Genomic DNA, 27,918 nt, shown 5'->3' with positions numbered 1-27,918 from the left:
TTTTCGCCGTCAGGATGAGAGAAAGTTTTTTTTTTGCAAATTTGAAAATCGGTCAGATATTGTCCAAATTATTTTTTATTTCAGTAGTCCAACCAGGATATTGTCATTTAAAAAGTGAAGTTGCAGCCCTCAACTGTTGTTGATGTGTTTTGTCATGTCATGTTGTGTTTTGAACTGATGCGCCACCCTCCATCTATCTACTAATCACGAAGTCAGTAGTGTTTCACCATCCGCGTGTGCAACCTCGAGTCAGGGGGAGGGGGAGGGGATACACCGCTCTTCAGTATTTTGAAAGTGATTGCAGTACCAGTTTTGGCCACAATCTTACATATGGTTCCTTTAAGGTCCGGGTTCAGGAAAAAAGTGAGATTTTAGACAAATTTCGAAATCTGTCAATTATTGTCCAAATTATTTTAATTTCACATCTAGATATGTGAAATGCATTAATTATGGCAACAAAAATGAAAAAAAAATGGTCTGATTTTTTTCTGACTTTTCAGATTTTTTTTTATTTTCGCTGTCAGGATGAGAGAAAGTTTTTTTTTTGCAAATTTGAAAATCGGTCAGATATTGTCCAAATTATTTTTTATTTCAGTCGTCCAACCAGGATATTGTCATTTAAAAAGTGAAGTTGCAGCCCTCAACTGTTGTTGATGTGTTTTGTCATGTCATGTTGTGTTTTGAACTGATGCGCCAACCTCCATCTATCTACTAATCACGAAGTCAGTAGTGTTTCACCATCCGCGTGTGCAACCTCGAGTCAGGGGGAGGGGGAGGGGATACACCGCTCTTCAGTATTTTGAAAGTGATTGCAGTACCAGTTTTGGCCACAATCTTACATATGGTTCCTAGTGAGATTTTAGACAAATTTCAAAATCTGTCAATTATTGTCCAAATTATTTTAATTTCACATCTAGATATGTGAAATGCATTAATTATGGCAACAAAAATGAAAAAAAAATGGTCTGATTTTTTTCTGACTTTTCAGATTTTTTTTTATTTTCGCCGTCAGGATGAGAGAAAGTTTTTTTTTTGCAAATTTGAAAATCGGTCAGATATTGTCCAAATTATTTTTTATTTCAGACGTCCAACCAGGATATTGTCATTTAAAAAGTGAAGTTGCAGCCCTCAACTGTTGTTGATGTGTTTTGTCATGTCATGTTGTGTTTTGAACTGATGCGCCAACCTCCATCTATCTACTAATCACGAAGTCAGTAGTGTTTCACCATCCGCGTGTGCAACCTCGAGTCAGGGGGAGGGGGAGGGGATACACCGCTCTTCAGTATTTTGAAAGTGATTGCAGTACCAGTTTTGGCCACAATCTTACATATGGTTCCTTTAAGGTCCTGGTTCAGGAAAAAAGTGAGATTTTAGACAAATTTCGAAATCTGTCAATTATTGTCCAAATTATTTTAATTTCACATCTAGATATGTGAAATGCATTAATTATGGCAACAAAAATGAAAAAAAAATGGTCTGATTTTTTTCTGACTTTTCAGATTTTTTTTTATTTTCGCCGTCAGGATGAGAGAAAGTTTTTTTTTTGCAAATTTGAAAATCGGTCAGATATTGTCCAAATTATTTTTTATTTCAGACGTCCAACCAGGATATTGTCATTTAAAAAGTGAAGTTGCAGCCCTCAACTGTTGTTGATGTGTTTTGTCATGTCATGTTGTGTTTTGAACTGATGCGCCAACCTCCATCTATCTACTAATCACGAAGTCAGTAGTGTTTCACCATCCGCGTGTGCAACCTCGAGTCAGGGGGAGGGGGAGGGGATACACCGCTCTTCAGTATTTTGAAAGTGATTGCAGTACCAGTTTTGGCCACAATCTTACATATGGTTCCTTTAAGGTCCTGGTTCAGGAAAAAAGTGAGATTTTAGACAAATTTCGAAATCTGTCAATTATTGTCCAAATTATTTTAATTTCACATCTAGATATGTGAAATGCATTAATTATGGCAACAAAAATGAAAAAAAAATGGTCTGATTTTTTTCTGACTTTTCAGATTTTTTTTTATTTTCGCCGTCAGGATGAGAGAAAGTTTTTTTTTTGCAAATTTGAAAATCGGTCAGATATTGTCCAAATTATTTTTTATTTCAGTCGTCCAACCAGGATATTGTCATTTAAAAAGTGAAGTTGCAGTCCTCAACTGTTGTTGATGTTGTGTTTTGTCATGTCAAGTTGTGTTTTGAACTGATGCGCCACCCTCCATCTATCTACTAATCACGAAGTCAGTAGTGTTTCACCATCCGCGTGTGCAACCTCGAGTCAGGGGGAGGAGGAGGGGATACACCGCTCTTCAGTATTTTGAAAGTGATTGCAATACCAGTTTTGGCCACAATCTTACATATTGGTTCCTAGTGAGATTTTAGACAAATTTCAAAATCTGTCAATTATTGTCCAAATTATTTTTATTTCACATCTACACATAAGAAATGCATTAATTATGGCAACAAAAATGAAAAAAAAAAATGGTCTGATTTTTTTCTTACTTTTCAGATTTTTTTAGTTTTCGCGGTCAGGATGAGAGTTTTTTTTTTTAAATTTAAAAATCTGTCAGATGTTGTCCAATTTATTTTTTATTTCATGTGTAGATATGTGAAATGGATGAACTATCGCAAAAAAAGTGAAAAAGTGATTTTTGTCTTACTTTTCAGATTTTTTCAGTTTTCGCGGTCAGGATGAGAGACAGAGTTTTTAACAAATTTAAAAATCTGTCAATCAGGGGCGATTTTAGGGGCAAGGCCAAAGGGGCTCGGACCCATCTGAAATCTCATTGGCCCCTGACTGGACCCTTTACCGTCAATCATCAATAGGTGTCAAACTTGTTGAGAACGACGATCAGAGATGCACCTTCCAAACAACTGGTGGCCGTAATGCACCTATGAAGCCTGAAAGCTAAAGCACACAGTGAACTGTAAAGGAAAGAATACATTTGGCTTGTGTGTCTCTGTTAACCCTTTCGTGCCCGTGCCGAACATTCCATTTTTGGTGCTGGATGACCTCCTTACACAAAAAAACTTATTTCTTGAGTATAATACATACCATCAATGGGATATACATACCATTGTAATCAGAAGGGTCAGTTCTATCAAATGATGTAAAATACACATGGTAATGTTGATATAGTAATGAACAGTCTTTGAAAATCCTCTCCAAATGTATACCGAAATTCGTTAAAATTGAATTTCATTCAATTTTTCATCATATGAGATATGAGATAGAGAATATGAGATAGAGAGAGTGTATGACATGTTCAGAGAGAGTGTATGACATGTTCAGCAAGTTGTGGGCTATTTAACAAAAAATACTGAATTGGAATATCATTAACCTTTCAAAAGTTATGACAAATTAAGTGATAAGTGTAAAAAAATGCAGGAAACGGGATTTAGAATGTTGACAGAATTCACATTCTCTTTCTCACCAAAACATAAAAGTATGCATAAAAAGTAATAATGAAGTCAGACACAATGGTTTAGATTTATTTGGTCCATAAGAATAAACAATTTATTTGTATATAAGCAAATGCTACAGTCAATAATAATGATATATAAAAGAAAAACATGTACCTTACCAGTAATACAGGAAGTATACTGTATATTTATTGAAGATCAATTCTGAAGACATAGAATACATTTGATTCAACAGATACAACTTCCTTATATAAATTAGTGTAATATGAAAATGATATACATCTATAAAATGTATTATTTATGAAAAGCTAGGAATACAATCAACTTCAACATCACTCAAAAATCAATGTGTCTATAAACATTTGAAAGTGGATTACATAGAACAAGCCTGTTGAGAATAAACACATACACACATATAAACACAAACTCACACACACACACACACACACACACAGAGGAGGATAGGGAAAGGTGGGGTGGGGAACCTGAAGGTTAAACACAGAGGACCTATAACATAACGAAACGCATCCCCTTTTGTAGAATGCCAAATCTGACAGCAATTTTGTTTACCAAAAAAGCAGTCACCTACCGCTAAACTCCAGGCCATACAAGCTACTTTAGTGTTATTATGTATTGTTTTTATAACAAAGCCAACAATTTTTCTTTGGCTGCTGCTGTACAGGAATATGTACTTGATGAAAAGATGACAGAGTAGTAGTTAGAGCAGCTGAAGGCGAGGCTGAAATTTCGACGGAAATGCCTGCCAGCTGTTGTGGTAGATTTTCGCCAAAATCTTTCTGGCTGTAGCTACCAAACCTAGGTTCAACATTCTGCATTGCCAAACTTGAAATAATAAGAAACTACTGTACACAAGTGTACACAATATGTATTTCTCATTTGGTCAACGCTCCCTGATCCCTTCAGAGACTTGGTTCCCCAGTAGCAATGGATATTATTAGGGAGGGAAGTGAAGTCCCATGTCAATGATCAATCCCAGAAAACTGTGAAACTCTTCTGGGGTCTCTTCGTCCCATGCCCCTGCACTGTGTGTTTGCATACAACGGCCTACTAAGCACAACCTCCCACCCGTTCCGGTTTGTAAAACCACATATGAATCAACATAATAAGTCTATTTCACAGTGTTTTAGTGGCAGTCTACATCACCCTACGCACGTCACCTAAATCTATACCTTCTTCCTACATCCTCACATGGTCTTCAACATTGTGAGCGCAAGCTCATCAGCAGTCAGCTACCTCTTCAGGCCTGCAAGGAGGTCTGTGTAGGTCTTGTCATCCTCCATCCTAAACAACAGTAAAATCATACAAATGTAATACATTTATTAATTAAAAAAATAAAATCACAAAACTACAGATGTGTGCGTGTGTGCATATACATACACAGGAAGAGGTAGCCTAAACTATTGAAGCATTTTGAGTAACTCAAAAATATTTAGAATCTTTAGAAGTATGAAAAGTCATTTTATTACACATGGGTTTAGCTACCCTAAATCTGATTGCCTGGCTGGCATTAAGATAAAGACAGATTACATTTCACCTAGTAACTAACTGCTTAAATGCAATAATGACATTTCTGAAATAATATGTGATTTCACATCATGTTTGCTATAAAACTACATATTGTGAGAAGAGTAGAATATCAAGTCATGCCATCTTAGAAAATGTTGAGACAAGCACGTCTAATGTTTGTCATTTAGAATCAAGGTAAAACAGTTCACTACAAACTGCCTAGCGAGGTAACAACCCCGATGAGAGGCAATACGTTAATTAGCACTACATTTCTGACAGAATCCGTGATTTCACATCTTGTTTTCTACAACTACATATTGAAAGGAGTAAAAATATCGCTCAACTTATTTCATGTAAGAGAACGCAACTTAGAAACGCGGCGCCCATTGATTTATTCAGCTTTTGTATGCTATACTGACTTGCCAATATAATGCTTGCCTAGCAAGCAAATTGGTACTAGAAAACAAACTTACTTACAGGTTATATACTAACAGGTTTTTAAATGAAATTGTCAAATGAAAATAACTGATATAAAAAGCAAACGAGAATACTGCAAGCAGTTCAGAGTAATGCAGCTGGCTAAAGTTACATGACGATGCACTTAGCCCCCGCTATGCCATAATGTTGACGCTGATGAGAAAGCATATTACTGTCAAATAACATGATTTTATGACTACAAATTAAGATTAACCAGAACTATAAAAGATGTAAAATATATATTACCTCAGTTTATTCAGCTGTGTGGTTTCCAGACGAAATAAACTCCAACGAAGTGCAGGTGGCATCTGGCGGTCCTTGTTAAAATGTACGACTGAAGTGAAAAGTTTTTTTCATAACTCATCTTCAAGTATCCAAAACATTTCGCGCCATAAACCCATTAACCAATCATATCAAATTGATGCTTATGTTGTCAGCATTACGGGGAAGATTTCAGATTTCAGTCATTGGACAGCTTAGATATTAGATGATTGGTCATCGTGAAAATTTTAGCGAAATTAGAACTGTCGGGCTTGTAAGGGCTAATGTGAAGAAAGGATATATTTGGCTAACGGAAGTATCAGCTAACGTGAAGAACCGATACATTTGGCTAAGTATCAGCTAAAATCTAACATGAAGAAGCGATTGCAGCCTTTCATCCTCCACAGAAATTTCTTGGTGAGTCACAAATCTCTCTGTTGATTATCATCATTATGTAAAAGGGACGTTATTTTTCGCCATCCCAATATGTTAAGTTTTTCAATTAAATGACGAAGCTTGCAGTGAACTGTTAACTGACTTAGGCAGTGAACTGTTAACATTAACTTAACTTTAGGTTACTTGAGTTGAAGTTTTATTATTATTTATTGTTATCATGCTGATAGATTGTATGTAAGGTAATGTATGAAGTGTTTAAAATGGTGTTATATGAAATGCAGAGAAATGGACATCCTGTTTGTTTGGGGTCCGAAATTAATAATATTACATGCGCTTGTGCACCTTACCTAATGTAAATAACGTTCGATTTTTTTTGCATGAGGAAAAAGTTTGGCAGCTGCTTACATGAACATGAGAATACATGCCTAATAGCTAACGCATTGTAATTAATGTGAGCTATCATTGCAAAGTTATTCACTATTCTGAGTTTATTTAATTCATGGGCTTCGCATAAATTCTGTCTCAAAGTGTTAGGACAAGGAGAGTTTCATTGAGATAAATTGTTTACATTTTCTACTCTATTCGCTCAAGCTTTATATGATTTAAAAAAAAAAACAATAACTGGTTTAACAGTTGCCAGACGACATGCTGAATACAAGCATGGATTTTGTGACACGCATTGGTGTTTCACCTACAGACTGGGATGGCGCAGGAGCTGGTGACTTCAACCCACAGTCTTCAGAACCACCAGTCACCAAGCATAGCTGCTCCTAATGGTATGATGCTATTTCCTATTGCCACTACAGTGAGCATATTTTGTCATTCATTTTAGAAACGCAAAGCTGACAGTGGGTTATGAAAGTTAATAACAATTAAGTTTCTCAAACTTGTTTAATTTTCTTCTCTCCAGACATTTCCCTTTCTAGAGCAGATGGTGCTGTACAACTTAAGCACGGAAATAGGAAGAGGCCACTCAATGACATGATACAAAGACTTCAAATGGTAGGAATATTCCATCTTTAGTGTTTTAGTGTCCCCTTCCGTATTTTTTTCTCTTTCAAATGACCCATTGTCAGTCTTCAAATCAGAATCAGGCTTTTCTAACTTTAAGCAAGACGGTGGCTTCAAAGACCATTCCATATCAAACTATTGTAAAAATAGTTGTTGAAAAAATTGTGTAAATATGATGTAGTTGTTGCTCCTGTGTCGTGCTCGTATGTGTGGACTGTGCGTGTGTGTTTATTTTAATGTACGCAAACTGGCAGTGAAAGTAGTTTCTCTTATCAACAAAAGGGGAAAGAGTTAAAGTAAAACTTGTTTAATTGAACGAAAAATGTGTGTATGATGATGTATGATTTGTGTTTAAAAATGTATTTCCAATGAAGTGTCTATAATATTTTAGTTTTATATTGTGTTTTCAATGCACATTATAAATAAATGGGAAAATTGTTTGTTTTTTTTAGCATTTACCATTCAAGTATTTGAACAAGTGAAATGTTGTGAAATGTAAACACATTACTGCTGTGATGTAGTCTAGTTATCTGTAGTGGGTATACTGTGATCAACCCCAAATATTAATACCTATCCTTGTCTGTTTTAAGTGGGTATACTGAGATGGTGATGGTTTTTAAGTGGGTATACCAGAGACTTTCTAATGAGGAAACACAGCATAGAAATGCATGGGGCTAGTTTGTAACGCCAATATGGCCGTTATCTACATATATCTCACCCCTTCCTCGGCAAAAATTCGACATGTGAATACATTGAGCCAATCATGTGTTGTGAACTTGCCGCTGGAGCAAGATTGGTGTCGTGAAGCCTTGGACACGCACAATTCTGCCGAATAGTATGAGTGCCCTAAAAGCGTTGCAATATGGCAGTTGAGTGGAGGGACTTGCCTAAAAGGACTTTGGGTATACTTCGTATAGTCCTGCATATCATGTAGACTACGTGCCTCTGCCTTACTGAACAAGGGATTTTTATGTGTATAGATGTTGACCGGTTCTTGTCCCTTTGTGGCCCCTGTCTCAGAAAAATCCTAGAACCACCACTGCCGTAAGTCAGTCAACAGGCTAAACTAAAAATACCGGAGAAATGTCAATAGCGACCTAGCCATTTAACCCTTAAAGGGTTTTGAAGTTCCGCAACAATTGAAGGTTCTAAAATTCTATGTTGAATTCAATGAACCCAGATATTCTTTAGAACGTTCATTTCTCAACATTCCTGTCACACTGTGACGGTACTCCTTTAAGGGTTAAGTGTGATAAAATAAAAGTCTGGTGTTTATCGTACGTAACGCTGTATAATTTCATGTATGAAAGTTGTACTGTAGCAGATGTCTCTTTAAGAATTGCGGCCGGCCGTGGCCTTTACAGGAGAATATAGAACGGCCGCTATGGGGTATAGCCATGGGTTAAACCATACTGATTTCAAGGTTCTTGGAATGTTTTTACCATATTATTGCAATGATATTGCAATGTTATTTGCAATATTATTACATACTTCTTACAGGGTTGTTGGAATCCCAACCTTATTTCAAAGTCCTTCTGATGTTTTAGCCATAGTTTGCTACCATAACTTAAACTTAACCTCAGTCTTATTTGCTGGTTACAATAACTAGGTCAATAGATTTTTCTGTGTCTAGTTCTCGATACTTTGTACAATAAGATTAATATTTTGATACGACAGTCAATGGGTTTGCCATTCTGAGTACCGTTTTGGTCAGTCTCTATTGTTTTTCGGTGGTGAGCGACGCAGAGACAGGCACTGCAAAGCAACCCGACGCAGAACAATAAAATGGTCACGACGCCGTAGGAGTGGCGGCGTAGCTAAGCTGTTGAGTTGACGAGGAAGCATGTTGAGCACCACCATAATGCTTGGTATCCCCTGTGTCTTTGTCGCTCACCACCATCACTGTATGGCCGAAATGGTATTCTACTCAGAATGGCAAATCCCATAGACTGTCGTGCCAAAATATTAATCTCATTTGCTTGGCCCTTTCTTGCTTGATATTGTACAAAGCATCGAAAAATAGACACAGTAAACCAGCAAATAAGTCTGAGGGATCTGCCAACCATTTTAAGTTAAAAAAAGTTAGAGTTAAGTTAGAAAAACAGTTTTCAAGAACAGCTTCAACTATGTTGAAGCCAGTTCAAATCTGTCTAGGTCAGAATGAGTCAGGTAAAGAGTGTTTTGCACAGTATGTTCCTATTAAACAGACAATTAATTCTCTATTCCATTACCAATCAGTGCATGAACAATATAAGCATGTGTGGGATGGCAAAAACATGGCTGAGAATGTGCTCTTCCAGACTGAGCATCACTGAGCTTGATCCTGTATCAGGATGCATTTGACCCACTAGGATCTGGAAAGAAAAAACAAGATATTTGTGGTGTATCTAACGCTTGCAGATTTAATGCCACATAACAGATCCAGCACTGATCAAATGCAACTTGTTCTTCTCTGATCACGATTTTAAGTATTTTGGTCAAGACTTGGATATGGGAACCCTCGTCAATGACCTTAAAGATCTTGAGCTCAATCTTTCTAATGGAAAGGTCTACAAGAGAACTCAGGTGACAACCTGGGTTCACATAGCATAGAAGACTTTGTGGAGAACTTCAGCAGGAGTTCACACTTCTGCAGATATTGTGATATCAGCAGAGAAGCGTTCCATGCAGATCCTCTTATCCAGGTCACAAAACGCACAGTGCAGTCATACAATGCAGTCATACAATGAGCAGTGAAGGGCAGTCTTACATCTAGTGGAGGTGTTAAAATTTGACTCTGTGTTTAATACACTCAAATACTCCAGTCAGGGTTGACTCCATGTCTTGGCCACGATCTTTTTGAAGGCTAAAATGTTTAGCTACCTTGAGTTATTCGACGAATAAATCAGTTCAAGTATCTTGGTAGGGATGCTAATGACAAACCGTGTGAGGTTAATCCAGGGGACATGCTGTGCAGAATTGGAATTTTCTGAGAATGTTGCCTGTTTTGAGACAAAGTACAAAATCCAGGTGACAACCAAAGTATGGCTGTTGGCCAGATAGCATACCTAAGAGTTCTGATTGATGAATTGCCGAATCTAAACCTTTCCTGACAACCCACTAAAGTCATTATCCTGAGCGCATTCTCCAATATGGGCCACTTATTCGCCTATGGACTTTAAGATTTCAGAGCAAACACACATATTTTAAGCAGTGTTTGAAAAAATTTGGCAATTTTAAGAATCCATGTTCTACTCTTGCAGAGAGACATCAGGCTTTTCTGAGTGCTGGTACCTTCCTCCCTCCATGTGTTTCCGTGGAGAGGGGCACACAGTTTTTCTCAGATGACTACAATGATGTAATCAGAAGTAATTGTTGATGTAATTCAAAAGAAAATAGCCTTTTCTTTTCACGCCAAGATATATGTATATGCCCATTTTGAGCTGCTCACAGACATCAATGTGCCTCGTAGCTTGGAACTCAGTATGGAGGAATGTGGAAGAGCAATCACAGATTACTTCAGGGGTACAAAAGGGTTCATGCTACGTTTTAGACATATGCAGTAGAAAGACCTGTACAAATGGTTACCCATTAAATTTGGAATGCCAAATCTATTTAGCATTTTGACTGTAGCTACTTCAGAAACCTACCCCATTGGCATAGGTTACTCTCAACGACCTGTAGTGTGTTTATATCTTTTCTTCTTTAAAAGCTTATTATGGTAGGCATGATGTACTTTTGTTCCCTACAGATGTCTGCTACTGCAGCTGACGTTGAGACAACTCTCAGTCTTCCTGCAAGTCCTCGCCTGATACTGCCTGGTATACATACATTTCATTTAGATTCATTTATATATATCATATTGGCCATTTATCTCGAGTTTACAAACGTTTTCACAAGGTAAAATGCATTCCCATGTTGAAGGCCATGAGGGCCGTGTTAATCTCTGAGGGCATCACACCAACATTTGCCACGGGACTTGCAGCTGTGTTTGCAATCTACTACATATTCAACCTTCATTATCAAGTTGAGTCAGCCTGCACTCTGGAATTAATTCAGAGGTAAACCCCTTTTATTCCTTGTCATTATTATATGGATAATTCCAAATTAATGTGTTTGTATTTTTTGCATAAAATGGTATAATTGACAGCAGTGGCGGTTCTAGGATTTTTCTGAGACAGGGGTCACAAAGGGACCACATTATACACTGAGGGGCCAAGAACCCGTCAACATCCATACACAGAAAATCCCTTGTTCAGTAGTCTACGTGATATGCAGGACTATACGCAGTATACCCAAAGTCATTTTAGGTAAGTCCCTCCACTTAACGGCCATATTGCAACGCTTTTTTGGCACTCATCGGGCATCCTATTTGGCAGAAATGTGCGTGCTCCCTTCACGACACCCTTCACGACACCAATCTTGCTCCAGCGGCAAGTTCACAACACATGATTGGCACGATGTCTTCACATCACACAACATATTTGGCTCAATGTATTCACATGTAGAAGTTTTGCCGAGGAAGGGGTGGGATATGTATAGACAACGGCCATATTGGCGTTACAAACTAGCCCCATGCATTTCTATGGAGGATTTTTTGAGTGCTGTCCTATAATTTGCATTGAAAACACAATATAAAACTAAAATATATTAGACACTTCAGTGGAAATACACTATTTATTTATACACATATATTTTTTTAAACAGAAATCATCATACACACATTTTTCGTTCAATTAAACAAGTTTTACTTTAACTCTTTCCCCTTTTGTTGATAAGAGAACCCACTTTCACTGCCAATTTGCGTACATTAAAACACACACACATATAGCATGAGGAAAAACTACATCATATTTACACAATATTTTCAACGACTATTTTTACAATGGTTTGATTTGGAATGCCACCGTCTTGCTTGTTAGAACAGCCTGATTCTGATTTGAAGACTGACAATGGGTCATTTGAAAGCGTAAAAATTACGGAAGGGGTAGCAAAACACTAAAGATGGAATATTCCTACCATTTGAAGTCTTTGTATCAGAAGTCATTGAGTGGCCTCTTCCTATTTCCGTGCTGCATCTTGCGGAATACCAGTTTAGGAGAGGTTGTACAGAACCATCTGCTCTAGAATGGGAAATGTCTGACGAGAAGAAAATGAAACACGTTTGAGTAACTTCATTGTTATTAACTTTCATAACCTACTGGTTCTAAACCTGGCGTTTCTAAAATGAATGACAAAATATGCTCACTGTAGTTGCAATAGGATATAGCATCATACCATTTTGTAGGGATGTGCCGAGCGAGGTTTTTGAAACAGGGGCGCTTCTACAGCCAAACTGGTTTGATGCTTCGAAGCTTTTGACACACTACTCCACAACGCCATCTGGTGGTAAATAAAAATCCCTACACCAACAATACAGACAAAAGCTCCTTCATAGGCACTATTCTTGACGTTGTTTAGGCTACTAATGTAGGCCTAGCATACTGGCTAAAGATACATTCATATGTGGAACAGATGTTCCCGGAAGAGCCTGATATATACTAGTCAGAGCATGAAGATGTTAGACATTATGTATATAATTATTTAATGCATTAACAGTTTACTTATTTGGGTGAGTCTCTGCTGTGTTTTGAGACCTGCATGACGTGTCAGGTGTTACTGTGTTAATGAAATTAAATCAATCAATCAATTGTCGCGAATAGAACATTACAACGCTGTACTTCACCCCAACGATATAGCTAAATGCCTGGGGTGCTTGGAATAGTGGGCTGCAAGCGAGGTGTACTTGCGCCTTCCCGCAGGCTTTAGCGAGGTGTACTTGCACATTCCACTCATTTTCCATGGCACCGTGCGCCTTTACGAATCAACATAAGGCTATATATCACCTGATATTTGGTCTGCCTAAACATAACAAATATGCACTAAGGCAAAAGGCATTTATGCGGTATACATAATTAATATCACAACTGACTTTAACGGTCAATATGTCAAACGTGCAGACGTTATGCAATAATATAAATAACATCACTGTTTCTAAGTAATAACAACATTACTGTTTTTATTACAGCTTTATAAACTGTCAAATGGTTTGGGACAACAAAATGCGCATTCTCAATGTAACGAGATTGCCCGGCAGTGTGCATATGATGCACATATTTTCAACAGCAGCCTATGAACAACACCACAAAGGGCAAGCGACCAATCGACTTGACTGAGCCCCTTTTCCCTCAGTCACAAGGCCTTGGAGGACTGTATTAGCCTATTTCTGTCCTGATGTTGCTGATCTATGATCTCAGGCAGGGGGTGTATTTCGCAAAGCCATTATTGCTTAAGTGGTAACCATTTCCGTTGACTGAATATAAGGGAATTGACCTTATATGTTTCGTATAGTACCACATACAGCCACATTTTTCCTCCATTGTACTACAACTAGGAAAGATGATTCACATGACAGGTTACGCTTTAATGTAGGCCAGAATGAAGGCAGAAATGAGTAGGCCAAGTATGCCATACTATTGTAGCCTATGTAGACAACACAAACGTTATAGCTCAACTTCTGTATGCTGTTTTTTTGTATTATTGTTTTAACAAGACTTTGGTTATATGGTCCATTTCGTAAGAGTACCCTATTCATGGCTTTCATAAGTTCCATCATAGGAGTATTAATTAAGCACCATACATTCATAATCTAGGCACGTGTGGAAAGGGATCTAATAAAACCCATCAATAGACAAACTATATGATAGCATACCGTGATAGTGTTTACTTCGGCTACATAAGAAGCAACAGCGTCGAATGAAAACGTATGAAAACGATGGCCTATTTGATACACAAACAAGCGGTGTACAACGTTAACAAATGGGTTAAATAAAAACAGGAGCATATTTGTTAGCTTTAACTCAAATGTGAATGGTAGAAGCTATTACATACAATGTAATAAATCAATGCAGTCTGCATTCATAATTCTAGGTGCTGTATTTTATACACCTGTGGAACGTGACCTGATGTAAACTTAAACCAGAGCGTCAATATCTGTCACGTCTGTAATTACGTTAACGTTCCAGTTAATGCGAGACACGACAAGTAAAAACATCGTTTTTTTATGCACTGGTCAATTTCGACATTTTTGGCTAATTAACCTTGGCATGTATTCTTTCACACTACTACAACAACAAATCTGATTTACACATTTAGGTGTTTATTTCATTACCTTTTGTCTACTCGCGCCTTAATATTTCTCCTAAATTCACTAAAAGTTAAGTTCTAACGTTTCATGCTGTACCGTGTTGGTGATAGGAAACATATCATGTGTTGGAAAGTTTTCTGCATTATTTCTTGCATGACGTAGTGCAAAATAAATATGGACACTTTCTTTGTATCCGCAACCAATCATAAAAAGTTGGCAGGTGTACAAACAGACAGGCACACACATAAATACACTGTTATCACCACACTGGTCTGATCTGGGTCCTCATTAGAAGTATTGAAGTATGTATTCAGAAGTATGTTTCCTAACTGCATTTAGGAAAAAATCCTATCTTAAGATAGGAATTTGGTCATTACAGAACCATCCTAACTCAAGTATTTCCTAACTTAGGAATCATAACTTAGGATGGCACATACCTTGTCCTAAATGCAAAATAACTGCCAAACTGACTGCAACAGTATTGTTGCTTAGCCTATGACAAAATGATGAACATGACTGTTAGGGACATCATAACGTTTTTTTTTCCACAAAATTAGTTAAGTGAAAACTTAAAAATGTAGGCCTATAAGCTATGTGTTTTAATCATTTACAACATTTATAACAAATAAATATTAATCTTTATTACAGAATATTAGACCTTTTATTATTTATATTTATTTTATATTATTATTAATATAATTAATGTTTTTTGTTTTTCATCCTATACAGCAAATAAATAAATATTGACACACTCTCTTGCATCCTACATAGGCTTAACCCAAGGCCTATTTCTCTGATATTATGGTTTGTCCATCTTGAGCATCCAACTGTCAAAGATTCTTTAGAATACCATCTTTGTAATCTGACATTTTAATCATAGATACAGGCACAGTATAGATCATAGATACAGACACAGTCTCGTGTAAATTCTGAGATAAGATAGGACACAGCCATGAGTTTAGGAACTGCTTCTATCATAGGAATATAGGATTTTTTTTACCTATCTATGAAACTTAATTTAAGATAGGATAAGGACAAGGATATTTTTCTGTAATTAGGCCACTGAAATGATCGCACGTGTGATTCAGAGAAAACGTGCGTACGCCACCCTTCCAGATGTGCCCATTATAAATCACAAATGAACGTCAACTTGTGCTCAGCCGGATTGTTTTAGGTCTCCACCTTGTGTTTACACCCTTGTGTTTATCATTAGCATATGTTTTAATGAAATCAATGGCCTAAAAGATGTAGCTTATGTAAAATTATATATTGAAAACATTGTATAGGCCTAGCCTATGCCATCTGATGTTACAACTAGCCTATATGCATCAGATCGAATAGCTTACCTAATTATGTTTTTTCCAGCAAAGCTTTCTGGAAAGAGATCGTATGCATCCATGTTCATTGTCCTCTGCTTCCTTTCATTCCTTCTGCTTGCAGTAATGTCAATAATCAACATTTCGTATGTTTGTAAGTAAGCTAGGCCTACTTTGTAGAAAAAAAAGGGTAGACCTAGCATAGGAAGGAAACACCTACGTTTCCAATATGACCCTGGGGTAATATGCTGATTTAGCCTACAAAACAGAGGACTAAATTATAAGCGTGATGTGTCATATAGGCTTAACGTTTCTTTTAGTGTAGGCTATATTTTTGCTGAAAAAGTAGCCTAGTTCGCCGGTCATTTTTCATTCATTCTGCATATCTTTGCGATCATTTTCTTTCAATAATGTCCAATGGCTTAAACATTGTCCTTTATTGTTTGCTTTAGGCTTACCTTTATATCCTACATTAACTCCGACGCAACACTAAAAATGAAGATGCCCTGCTTTCAGAGGATAACTTCCGTCCCTTGGTTTTTAGGCTATATATGATATAAAATATGTATAGCTTACAGTCAAATATTACCTTTCTGTTACGAAGTTGGGAGTAGGCCTATGAGTGCAAATTAGGATGTAGGGGAGGCTAAACGCGAGTAAACGCAGTTTATCCACCTCTGACATTTTAGAAATAGAGTTTAGGCCTACCCACCTCTTATTAGAGTTTATCCATCTCCCAAAAACGTTTATTCACTTTTAACATTCAAAACTGTATGATCAAATTTACTATCCTATATTTCCTTATATTATATACTGCACAATAACCTCCAACATTATCAAACTGTTCGAATGCCTTTTTGAATGCCTAAATGAGGGCAATTGGACATTTGATGGTCAATATTAGATTGGTGAGAACACAATACTAGATCACCTGTAAGAATTTTGATGTCAACTCAACGTATGTACTCCCAATCATCCGTCAATTGATCTAAAGTGCATTTTACTCCGGATAATTCCGTGGACCATTCTTAGTATGTTGATAACCAACTACGCTATTAGCTTTAACATCAGGAACTTTTTTTCTAGATATTACGATGTACTTTTAGGATGTACTACAACTGGAAACTTGATTCATGTGCCAGGCTGTGCTTTAATTTATAGGCCAGAATAATAAAGAAATTAGTAGTAGTAGTCCAAGTAAACATACTCTGTAGTCTATATTGACAACACGTTAGTAGTGTGGCAGACTTTGGGCATACGGTCCTTTTCTTAGACAGTAGCATATTCATGACTATCATCAGGTTTAAATACACCCTTTCCCACAGGTGTAGTTAATCGACCCAGAGCCATAGTATTCGTACTTTATCTGGTTAACGTTAACATTAGTTAAAACGATGCTGAGCACATTCTTAGCTGGGAGCTACGTTAGGTTTGGTTGTGGTTAGCTAACGTTATCGAAATCTACAGCTAAAAACCAGTCACTTTAAAGTTGACGTTTATTAAGTGGGTTTCCTCACATAATGAATTTTAACGGATAGGGTAGCAAAGTGCTAACGTTAACCATTTCCCTAACGTTATAACGTTAGTTTGGCTATGTGTGACCTAACATTTCACATAAGATAATGTTTGACGAGATTAATGAGTCAATACCAAAAACCTGTCTGTAATTAGAAATATGCTTCTTAAGGAGAGTTTTACGTGCAAATAAAATGGGAATCATGGTAGGCTGGTCAGACCATAAAGTTAAAAAGATTCACAGCTCCAGATTGCAGCGGTTGATCGCTTTCAGCTGCAGGTCATGGTCATAATGCAAAAGGTTGCCGCCATGGCGGAATTTATTGCTCTTTTTTTATCATAAATATCTCAAAAAGTCCGTTTCAAGACAAGCGGTTTCCATCGCATTAGACTTTGATCGGAAAAAGAATAATAAAGAGAAGAACAGAGAAGAACATAATAGTCCATTGCATGAAAATGTACTGTACTATTCTACCTAGGCTTCTTGCATTTTCATTGCATGAAAATGTACTGTACTGTTCTGCTAGCTAGCTGTATAATTCTGAACTGCTTGCAATATTCTCGTTTGCTTTTTATGTCAGTTATTTTCATTTGACAGTTTCATTTAAAAGCATTTTAGATTTCTAAAAGCTTACAGGTTTTTCTAAGCTTTTCTAACCTAAGTTTGTTTTCTAGTACCAATTTGCTTGTTAAGTAAGCATTATATTGGCAAGACAGTATAGGAAACCAAAGCTGAATAAATCAATGGGCGCCGCGTTTCATGTTGCGTTACGTGAAATAAGTTTAGCAATATTTTTACTCCTCTCAATATGTAGTTCTAGAAAATAAGAGGTGAAATCACATATTCTGTCAGAAATGTAATTAACTTATAGCCTTTCCTCGGGTAGTAGTGCAATCTGTAGTGTGAACTATTTTAGCCTGCAAACTTCTAAATGACAAAACATCAGACGTGCTTTTGTGTCAACATTTTCTAAGATGGCATGACTTGAAATAGATGAAGCACAACTCCTCTCAATATGTAGTTATAGAAAACATGACGTGATATCAAATATTCTGTCAGAAATGTAATTATTGCATTTCAAGCAGTTTGTTACTAGGTGAAATCTGTCTTTATCTTGATGCCAGCCAGGCAATCAGATTTAGGGTAGCTAAATCATGTGTAATAAAATGACTTTTCATACTTAGAAATATTTCGAGTATATTCTGAGGATGCTTCAATAGTTTAGGCTACCTCTTCTTTTGTGTGCATACATGCACAAATCTGTAGTTTGTGATTTTATTTTTTACATTAATAAAGGTATTTGTATGATTTCACTGTTGTTTCAGATGGAGGATGACAAGACCTACACTGGCCTTCTCGCCAGCCAGCTGACTGCTCATGAACTTGCGCTCATAATGCTGAAGACAATGAGGGGATGGAGGAAGAATGTATAGATTTATGTGCCGTGCGTAGGTTGGTGCAGACTGTGTGAAATTGTATATTGTATATTCTGAAAATGTATGTGTATATCCACATATCCTCCACAGGTTTGTTCTAAGTATGTAATCCACTTTCAAATGTTTAGAACACATTGAGTTTTGAGTGATGTTGATTCCTAGCTTTTCCTAAATAATAATACATTTTAAATATGTATATCATTTTCATATTATACTGATTTATATAAGGAAGTTCTATTTTTTTGTAATCAAATGTATTTTATGTCTCTCTGACTTCATGTATTAATGGTAAGGTACAGTATGTTTTTTTATGTCATTCTTATGGACTGTAGCTTATATACAAATAAATGGTTTATTTTTATAGACCAAATAAATCTAAACCATTGTTTCTGACTTGATTATTAGTTTTTATGCATACTTTTATTTTGTTGGTGAAAAAGTGACTTCAACATTCTAAATCCCGTTTCCTGCATTTTTTTTACACTGATCACTAAAATTATCGTAACTTTTGAAAGGTTAATGTTATTCCGATACAGTCTTTTTTGTTAAATAGCCCACAGTTCTCTGAACATTTCATATAGATATATTTTTCTCTATCTTATAGAGAAATATGATGAAAATTCATTTTTATATTTATTGAAATTAAATTTTGACAAATTCCGGATATACATTTTTGGAGAGGATTTTGAAATACTGTTCATTACTGTATCAACATTACCATATGTATTTTACATCATTTCATAGAACTGATTATTTTCATTACAATGGTATGTACAGTGGGCATCGCTTTCAAATGACCACTTCATTCGCGCATTACGCGGCGTGAAGCTGCGTGAAGCTTTACTACCACTTTCAGCCACTGTGCGTCGCTCTGCCTGCGGTCCCTTCTGAAAAAGCAAGATCTACCATAAAACATAATTGTTGCCGAGAGTAATCCCAGCCTACGAATTCAATAACAAAATAAATCATGCATAATTAAACATTACCTCGATTTAGGCTACTTGGGTATGGTTTAAGGCTTGACTACACGGTGGTAACGAAAATCGAAATCGAAATTTGCTGTCTACATTATTGTCAGTGTTGGGGTTAATGCAACTACGCAAATCAAAACAGTGGTGTGATAATTGAGCCAGTAGAGAAATAACTGTTCAGAATTAATCTGTAGCCTTGGGTATGCTTCTGTAGAAAACAATGTTGTTGCCGATTTAATACTATCTGGCGACGTTTTTAACAGGCTACGCAATAGAGGCTTAGACAACTATGACCCACGTTTTGGTTTCGTAAATTAATTTGCCCTACTTCTTTGACTGCAATGTAGTCAATTGACTGCTTGACATGTCATTTTTATTTTTCTGTACAATAAACAAATGCATCTGCTTTATGCCGCAGAATTACATTCATATTTGGAACTTACATAGTCCTATGCATCGTTCCACTACGTTAGTGTTTCCCAAAACCATAGTAGCAATGAACGTTCGCAACCAGTATCGTAAAGTTGTGTAGTTACAACTACGCCTCTCGACCTGTGGTAGAATGCTAGAAGCATAGTTCCAGGGATCTTCATGTCAAAGACGTCACTGACGCCAGTTATTTGTTTGCAAATTAATAATGATATATATATTTAGGTTTTTAATTGATATTTACACTTCTAACCACCATACATCCATATTTTAAAATGCCCAAGGCATAAAATACATCAATTAAAAGTCAATTTGCAGCAATGTGCACGTAAGTAAAAGGCAGATAAATAATAAGGTTATTTTATCGCACTTTTTGACGAGTCAGATGAGAATATGTAGCCTTTGATTTTCATGGAGGGGGGGGGTCCTTGTTAGTTTTACGCAAACCAAGCCAAGAAGGCTGATTCTTATTTTGATAATATGATCTGCACAAAAGATAAACTTAGGTAAACAACGATGTCAATATTGTTGTCAACGTCTTAATCCAGATTCAAACTACTTGGACAGGGGACTGGTAACTGCTGTGAAACGGCGGCTGTCATCTGCCGGCCTTAACGCAATGCGCCACAGAAGTATGTGCAGGTGCCCGTTCACGTGCTACTAAATGTCATTAACCACCTTAGTCTCTTAGTCTTAGTCTACTGAAGTTTTGGGAAACAGTCGTAACTTACATTTTGGTTAGTTGAACGATGCATCCTGTTAGTAAAAAGCTAACCTCCGTAGTTGTACGGGAAACGCCCCCCAGATCAGCTTGTAGGCCATTAGCAATCTGTTTATTTTAATTTATGAAGCCTACACAGTATATTACATGCCACATTCTCACTTTCAATAGACAGATGCAATAGCCATTGGTCAAGTATTGAGTATAAAGCAATTAAGATAGTACCCTATACAAAAAGTACTTCGATCATACTATCATAAAAATTCGTTAAAACGAATAGCATTTTGCAACTTGACAAAACACTGGATTAAATATCGTAGGCACAGGAGAAAACTTGTACATCCATTGGTCCGTGGGGAGATAATGTGCCAGTTGCCTCTCCCTTCTGTATGACTTGAGTGTGAGCTTGTTTCGCCAAAAAAAAAACTATTGCAGATATCAATGCGTCTTTGTTCATGGGTTTGGCCTCACAGCAGAGGCTTAGACAACTATGACCCATGTTTTGGTTTCATAATTTGCACTACTTATTGACTGCAATGTAGTCAATTGACTGCTTGACAGGTTATTTTAATTTTTCTGTACAATACACAAATACATCTGCTTTATGCCGCAGAATTATGCACTTGGATATTTTGGAAAGAACGCACGCAAGAATCTGTAGGCTATTTGTGGCTGGTTACCAGCAAACAATGTTTAATGCATTAACTCAAGACGTCAAACATTTTCTAAACAATACAAACAGAAAGGATGCAGCAGGCAGCAAATGTAGAAGAGTCATTTCCAGTGGAAGAACAAAATGCTGAATGAAGCCTAAATTTATGAAGGCATATCTGGCAAGTTTTTATTTTTTGAAGACGTAAATGGCCTAGTAAATGGCCTAGTTTGCAAGAAGGAGACATAAAGCGTGAGCATGCCACACTATCCACAGCTGTGGTAGCGGGGGTAGGAGGATTACTGTTAGCGCAGGATTTTTTTAAAATTCTTCAACAGAAGGCCTGCCTCGACTGCAGGCTTGTGGATTGCGCAGCCTACAGTAAGTAGGTCTAGTGAGTTAGGAGTCCTCTAGACTTCTTTTCAGCTATCTCAGAGGTGGAAAGTTGCATTCGTTGGGGGCAGGGCCGGGTTAACAATTCATAGACCCTTGGGAACAAATGTCTGATGCCCCCCCCCCCCCCAGCCAACGTGAATCAGTGTCAGGTGAATTAGGAAATGCCTTATGGCTGAAAGCTGCTTTGGGATCCTCCCTGTCAAGCAATAACCATACAAAAAGTTAAAAACAGATGACATGATGCGCATCACTGACATAATGCGCAAATAATATAGCCTAGATATTCCAATATATTCGAATACATGTGTTTATTTTAGAGGGGATATTCGAACGTCATTTTTGAGCAATTTTGACAGCCCTAGTCCACTGTAGGCTACGCCAATCGTCTATTAACACCTTCCACTAACCCCGGTGAGTGGGGGGTCGCTATAATGCGTGTGAAATAGCACCATTGAGTAGTCTATGCGAAATAGCCTTAAAATCGTTCCGGTGTTGTGTGCCTTCTGGTTTCTCCACCTACTGGTTTCCTTGCGCGTGCATGCGCTGCAGCAGTTGTCAGACATTCACAAACAAGTTGTTTTAGGCGGTTTGAAGTCGCTTTTCATACGCCATGAGCGCTCGGCTACATTACAGCCACTCAGACAAAAGACATGTAAAAAATATATGTTTTGAAAACTAGCATTAAACTGGATTCGATCCCGCAAAAGCAACACATGCGTGACTCTCTCCAGAGATTCCCTGATTCCTGATTCCCTACTCTTTGAGCCAACTAATATGTTACGCGAATAAATTAACTATTGTAGGCTACCATTAATTAATAATGTAGGCAACTCCCAGGAAACATGTTGTCCAGGCTATCTGAAACAAGGGGTTGCCTCTCATCTACAACAACTGGTTACGTTGATCTGCTACAGTCGTCAGTGCACTGTGCACAGTAGGCCTATGCCACTCTTTGTGGTTGATCAACTAAAAATAAAAGATGTATTTGGTGATGACGTTATTGTAGGCCTAGTAGACCTAAATTCTGAGAAATTAAATGGTACGAGAAACGATCTACATAGCGCACCAGACCGCGATGTCTTCAAGGGTTGAATGAAGGGAGTTTGCAAAAATTTGTGTATTTTTCAAGTCAATAAACATTCTTAATTTTCGAATGTCTTTTTTCAGGGAACATCTGACTTTTAAAAACCATAGGCCTGGTAGTCGCAGTTATAAGATAAAGGCAATACCATTTGTATCACTTTAATGCAGTTCAGTGAATTAGCAAGATACCATCAGAAGGCAACAATCATAAAGCACAGTGCGCGCGCGCGCTCTCTCCCCTGCGCATAAAGATGTCTGCGTGTTGTAGGCTAGATTTGCGTGAGTTCTTTCTTTTGCTTACTTTTGTGAGTTGCGACCACCTAGGCTATGTTATAGACGTTCTATGAGGTACCAGTGTTTAGCTGTGTCACAAAACAATAAGCTTTGTCAAACTACTTTTAAAATGATATTCAGGGCTATATACATTTTAAACATTCGGGGCTGAAGACCCGACAAAGCCTTGCGTTAATTCTTCAGGTGGGAAGTGTCAGGAATTTTCATACGAGAGACGCTCTCATTGGTGGTTATGAAGTAGGACAGCAACATATCCAATCACATTATGAGAGATGCTGAATTTAACATAAACTGCGATGTTTGATTTTAAATGAATGTAAATTTAGCCGGGACTGTAAAGCTGTCACACGTGGGTGCTCGATGTTTTCAGTGGGTGCCCGAGAGACGGAGCATCCACGGTATCGGCGCCTATGATAAGCATATCTCGCGGTTGCATCCATTACAAACAAACATGCAATGTGAACGTCTGGGATTGGGAAGAGCACTAAATGCTCTAAATACTGAATAAGCACAAAGTCAAACCTTTAAATGAAAAACACTCTTTAATAATCAAAAAAATAAACCGCTAATGAAGTAAACTTGTTACCATCAAAAATCGTTTATCGCCTGTAACTCCGTGATAACAGGATGTAACAGGAAAGCATTTGGCTGAGCAACGGAGGTTAATATGCTCTATATTTTGTCCAAATGATGTCTGTCTATCATCGTTGCACTCGGAGAAAACCAGAATGTTTAATTTGTCCTGCGTTTCTTCTACGGCAGCAAACGGGATTCACTCGCAGTTAACCAAATATTTCTTTATTAGGGCAGGGCAGGCATATTTCTGGCTATTAAATTATTTCTAAACCAGTCTGCTGAAGTTTGTAGTGAAGTCTGCGTAGGGTTTTCCAGGCTCCATTTCTTTTTACGAGACACCCTGCTCAATTGAGCAATCTACCGGATGTTTGGGTTGTTGCAGCGTCACACTGGGAAAATACAAATTAACTTCACCGCGGACCGCGAGTGAAGCTGGCCAAGTCGAAGCACTGCCAACTGCATATCCCATTGATGGTATGCATTATACTCAAGAAATAAGGTTTCTTGTGTGAGGAGGTCATCCAGCACCAAAAATGGAATGTTCGGCACGGGCACGAAAGGGTTAATTTTGTTCTATTGGCTGATAGTACTCTCTGTTATCCAGTTGATACCTTGGTGAAAAACTGGTCTCTGCCACATACTACCACTGCTTTATTATGTAATTATTTCAAGGTTCTTGGGATGTTTTTGCCATGTTATTGTTATGAAATTGCAATGTTTTTATATACTTACTATACTTTTATATAAGGTGGCATAACATTGTGATTACCTTGCAATAACTTAGCAAAACCAACATCCTTGCAATAACGTATGGAATAACTTTGCAAATTACATTTTAACATTATGGCTAAAACACCAGACGGACATTGAAATGCGGTTGGAATATAATTGCAAAAAAGAAAACGTTCCAACAACCTTGAAATCTAAATGGAATTTGTGACTGACCTTGCAATATAATTACAATATAATAGCATCCTTGAAATAAGTATGGAATAATGCTGCAAATAACCTTGCAATATCATTGCAATATCATTTGTGACATTGCAAAGTCATTTTATACTTATTACAAGGTTGATGGGATGGTTTTGCCTTGTTAATGCAATGAAATTGCGCAGATAACAATGAAGAATGTATAATTTCATTTCAAACATATGAAATTGAATATTGGTAGTGAGCATTTATAACTGGACAAAATGAAACATATATAATGTTATTTCAAACATGTGTGGTGTCGTGAGTAGTTTGAACAGATAACAATGGAGATAATTTTATTTCTTGAAATGCCCCCTACACTAATGTAAATTATAACTGATTTAGGTTCTTGGAATGATTTTGCCATGTTATTGTAACTTTATTTTGTAATTATTTCAAGGTTCTTGGGATGTTTTTGGCAATGAAATTGCAATGTTATTGCAATGTTATACTTACCAAGGTTGTTGGCATGGCATATTATTCCATGAAATTTGAAATAAGTATGGTATAACACTGTGATTCCCTTGCAACAACTTAGTAAAACCATTTTTTTACAAATTTCAAAATCTGTCAGATATTGTCCAAATTATTTTTATTTCACATCTAGACATGTGAAATGCGTTAACTATGGCAACAAAAATGAAAAAAAAAAATTGGTCTGATTTTTTTCTTACTTTTCAGATTTTTTTAGTTTTCGCGTTCAGGATGAGAGAAAGTTTTTTTTGACAAATTTGAAAATCTGTCAGACATTGTCCAAATTATTTTTTATTTCATGTCTAGACATGTGAAATGCATGAACTATGGTAAAAAAAGTGAAAAAGAAAAAATTGGTCTGATTTTTTGTACTTTTCAGATTTTCTTAGTTTTCATATAAGGTTCGGGGTCAGGAAAAAAGACAGATTTTTGAAAAATTTCAAAATCTGTCAATTATTGTCAAAATTATTTTTTTTCACATCTAGACATGTGAAATGCATGAACTATGGTAAAAAAAGTGAAAAAGAAAAAATTGGTCTGATTTTTTGTACTTTTCAGATTTTCTTAGTTTTCATATAAGGTTCGGGGTCAGGAAAAAAGATAGATTTTTGAAAAATGTCAAAATCTGTCAATTATTGTCAAAATTATTTTTTTTCACATCTAGACATGTGAAATGCGTTAACTATGGCAACAAAAATGAAAAAAAAAATTGGTCTGATTTTTTTCTTACTTTTCAGATTTTTTTAGTTTTCGCGGTCTGGATGAGAGAAAGTTTTTTTTTACAAAGTTCAAAATCTGTCAGACATTGTCCAAATTATTTTTTATTTCGTGTCTACACATGTGAATTGCATGAGCTATGGGAAAAAAAGTGAAAAAAAATTTGGTATGATTTTTTCGTACTTTTCAGATTTTCTTAGTTTTCATATAAGGTTCGGGGTCAGGAAAAAAGACAGATTTTTGAAAAATTTCAAAATCTGTCAATTATTGTCAAAATTATTTTTTTTCACATCTAGACATGTGAAATGCGTTAACTATGGAAACAAAAATGAAAAAAAAAATTGGTCTGATTTTTTTCTTACTTTTCAGATTTTTTTAGTTTTCGCGTTCAGGATGAGAGAAAGTTTTTTTTGACAAATTTGAAAATCTGTCAGACATTGTCCAAATTATTTTTTATTTCATGTCAAAAAGTGAAAAAGAAAAAATTGGTCTGATTTTTTGTACTTTTCAGATTTTCTTAGTTTTCATATAAGGTTCGGGGTCAGGAAAAAAGACAGATTTTTGAAAAATTTCAATATCTGTCAATTATTGTCAAAATTATTTTTTTTCACATCTAGACATGTGAAATGCGTTAATTATGGCAACAAAAATGAAAAAAAAAATTGGTCTGATTTTTTTCTTACTTTTCAGATTTTTTAGTTTTCGCGTTCAGGATGAGAGAAAGTTTTTTTTGACAAATTTGAAAATCTGTCAGACATTGTCCAAATTATTTTTTATTTCATGTCTAGACATGTGAAATGCATGAACTATGGTAAAAAAAGTGAAAAAGAAAAAATTGGTCTGATTTTTTGTACTTTTCAGATTTTCTTAGTTTTCATATAAGGTTCGGGGTCAGGAAAAAAGACAGATTTTTGAAAAATGTCAAAATCTGTCAATTATTGTCAAAATTATTTTTTTTCACATCTAGACATGTGAAATGTGTTAATTATGGCAACAAAAATGAAAAAAAAAATTGGTCTGATTTTTTTCTTACTTTTCAGATTTTTTTAGTTTTCGCGTTCAGGATGAGAGAAAGATTTTTTTGACAAATTTGAAAATCTGTCAGACATTGTCCAAATTATTTTTTATTTCATGTCAAAAAGTGAAAAAGAAAAAATTGGTCTGATTTTTTGTACTTTTCAGATTTTCTTAGTTTTCATATAAGGTTCGGGGTCAGGAAAAAAGATAGATTTTTGAAAAATGTCAAAATCTGTCAATTATTGTCAAAATTATTTTTTTTCACATCTAGACATGTGAAATGCGTTAACTATGGCAACAAAAATGAAAAAAAAAATTGGTCTGATTTTTTTCTTACTTTTCAGATTTTTTTAGTTTTCGCGTTCAGGATGAGAGAAAGTTTTTTTTGACAAATTTGAAAATCTGTCAGACATTGTCCAAATTATTTTTTATTTCATGTCTAGACATGTGAAATGCATGAACTATGGTAAAAAAAGTGAAAAAGAAAAAATTGGTCTGATTTTTTGTACTTTTCAGATTTTCTTAATTTTCATATAAGGTTCGGGGTCAGGAAAAAAGACAGATTTTTGAAAAATGTCAAAATCTGTCAATTATTGTCAAAATTATTTTTTTTCACATCTAGACATGTGAAATGCGTTAACTATGGAAACAAAAATGAAAAAAAAAATTGGTCTGATTTTTTTCTTACTTTTCAGATTTTTTTAGTTTTCGCGTTCAGGATGAGAGAAAGTTTTTTTTGACAAATTTGAAAATCTGTCAGACATTGTCCAAATTATTTTTTATTTCATGTCAAAAAGTGAAAAAGAAAAAATTGGTCTGATTTTTTGTACTTTTCAGATTTTCTTAGTTTTCATATAAGGTTCGGGGTCAGGAAAAAAGACAGATTTTTGAAAAATTTCAATATCTGTCAATTATTGTCAAAATTATTTTTTTTCACATCTAGACATGTGAAATGCGTTAATTATGGCAACAAAAATGAAAAAAAAAATTGGTCTGATTTTTTTCTTACTTTTCAGATTTTTTAGTTTTCGCGTTCAGGATGAGAGAAAGTTTTTTTTGACAAATTTGAAAATCTGTCAGACATTGTCCAAAT

The sequence above is a fragment of the Alosa sapidissima genome, chromosome 19 (genome assembly GCF_018492685.1).
Source record: "Alosa sapidissima isolate fAloSap1 chromosome 19, fAloSap1.pri, whole genome shotgun sequence".
In the NCBI taxonomy this organism is placed as follows: Eukaryota; Metazoa; Chordata; class Actinopteri; order Clupeiformes; family Clupeidae; genus Alosa; species Alosa sapidissima.
The sequence above is the reverse complement of the archived record's forward strand: the minus strand, read 5'-3'. Positions refer to the sequence as shown.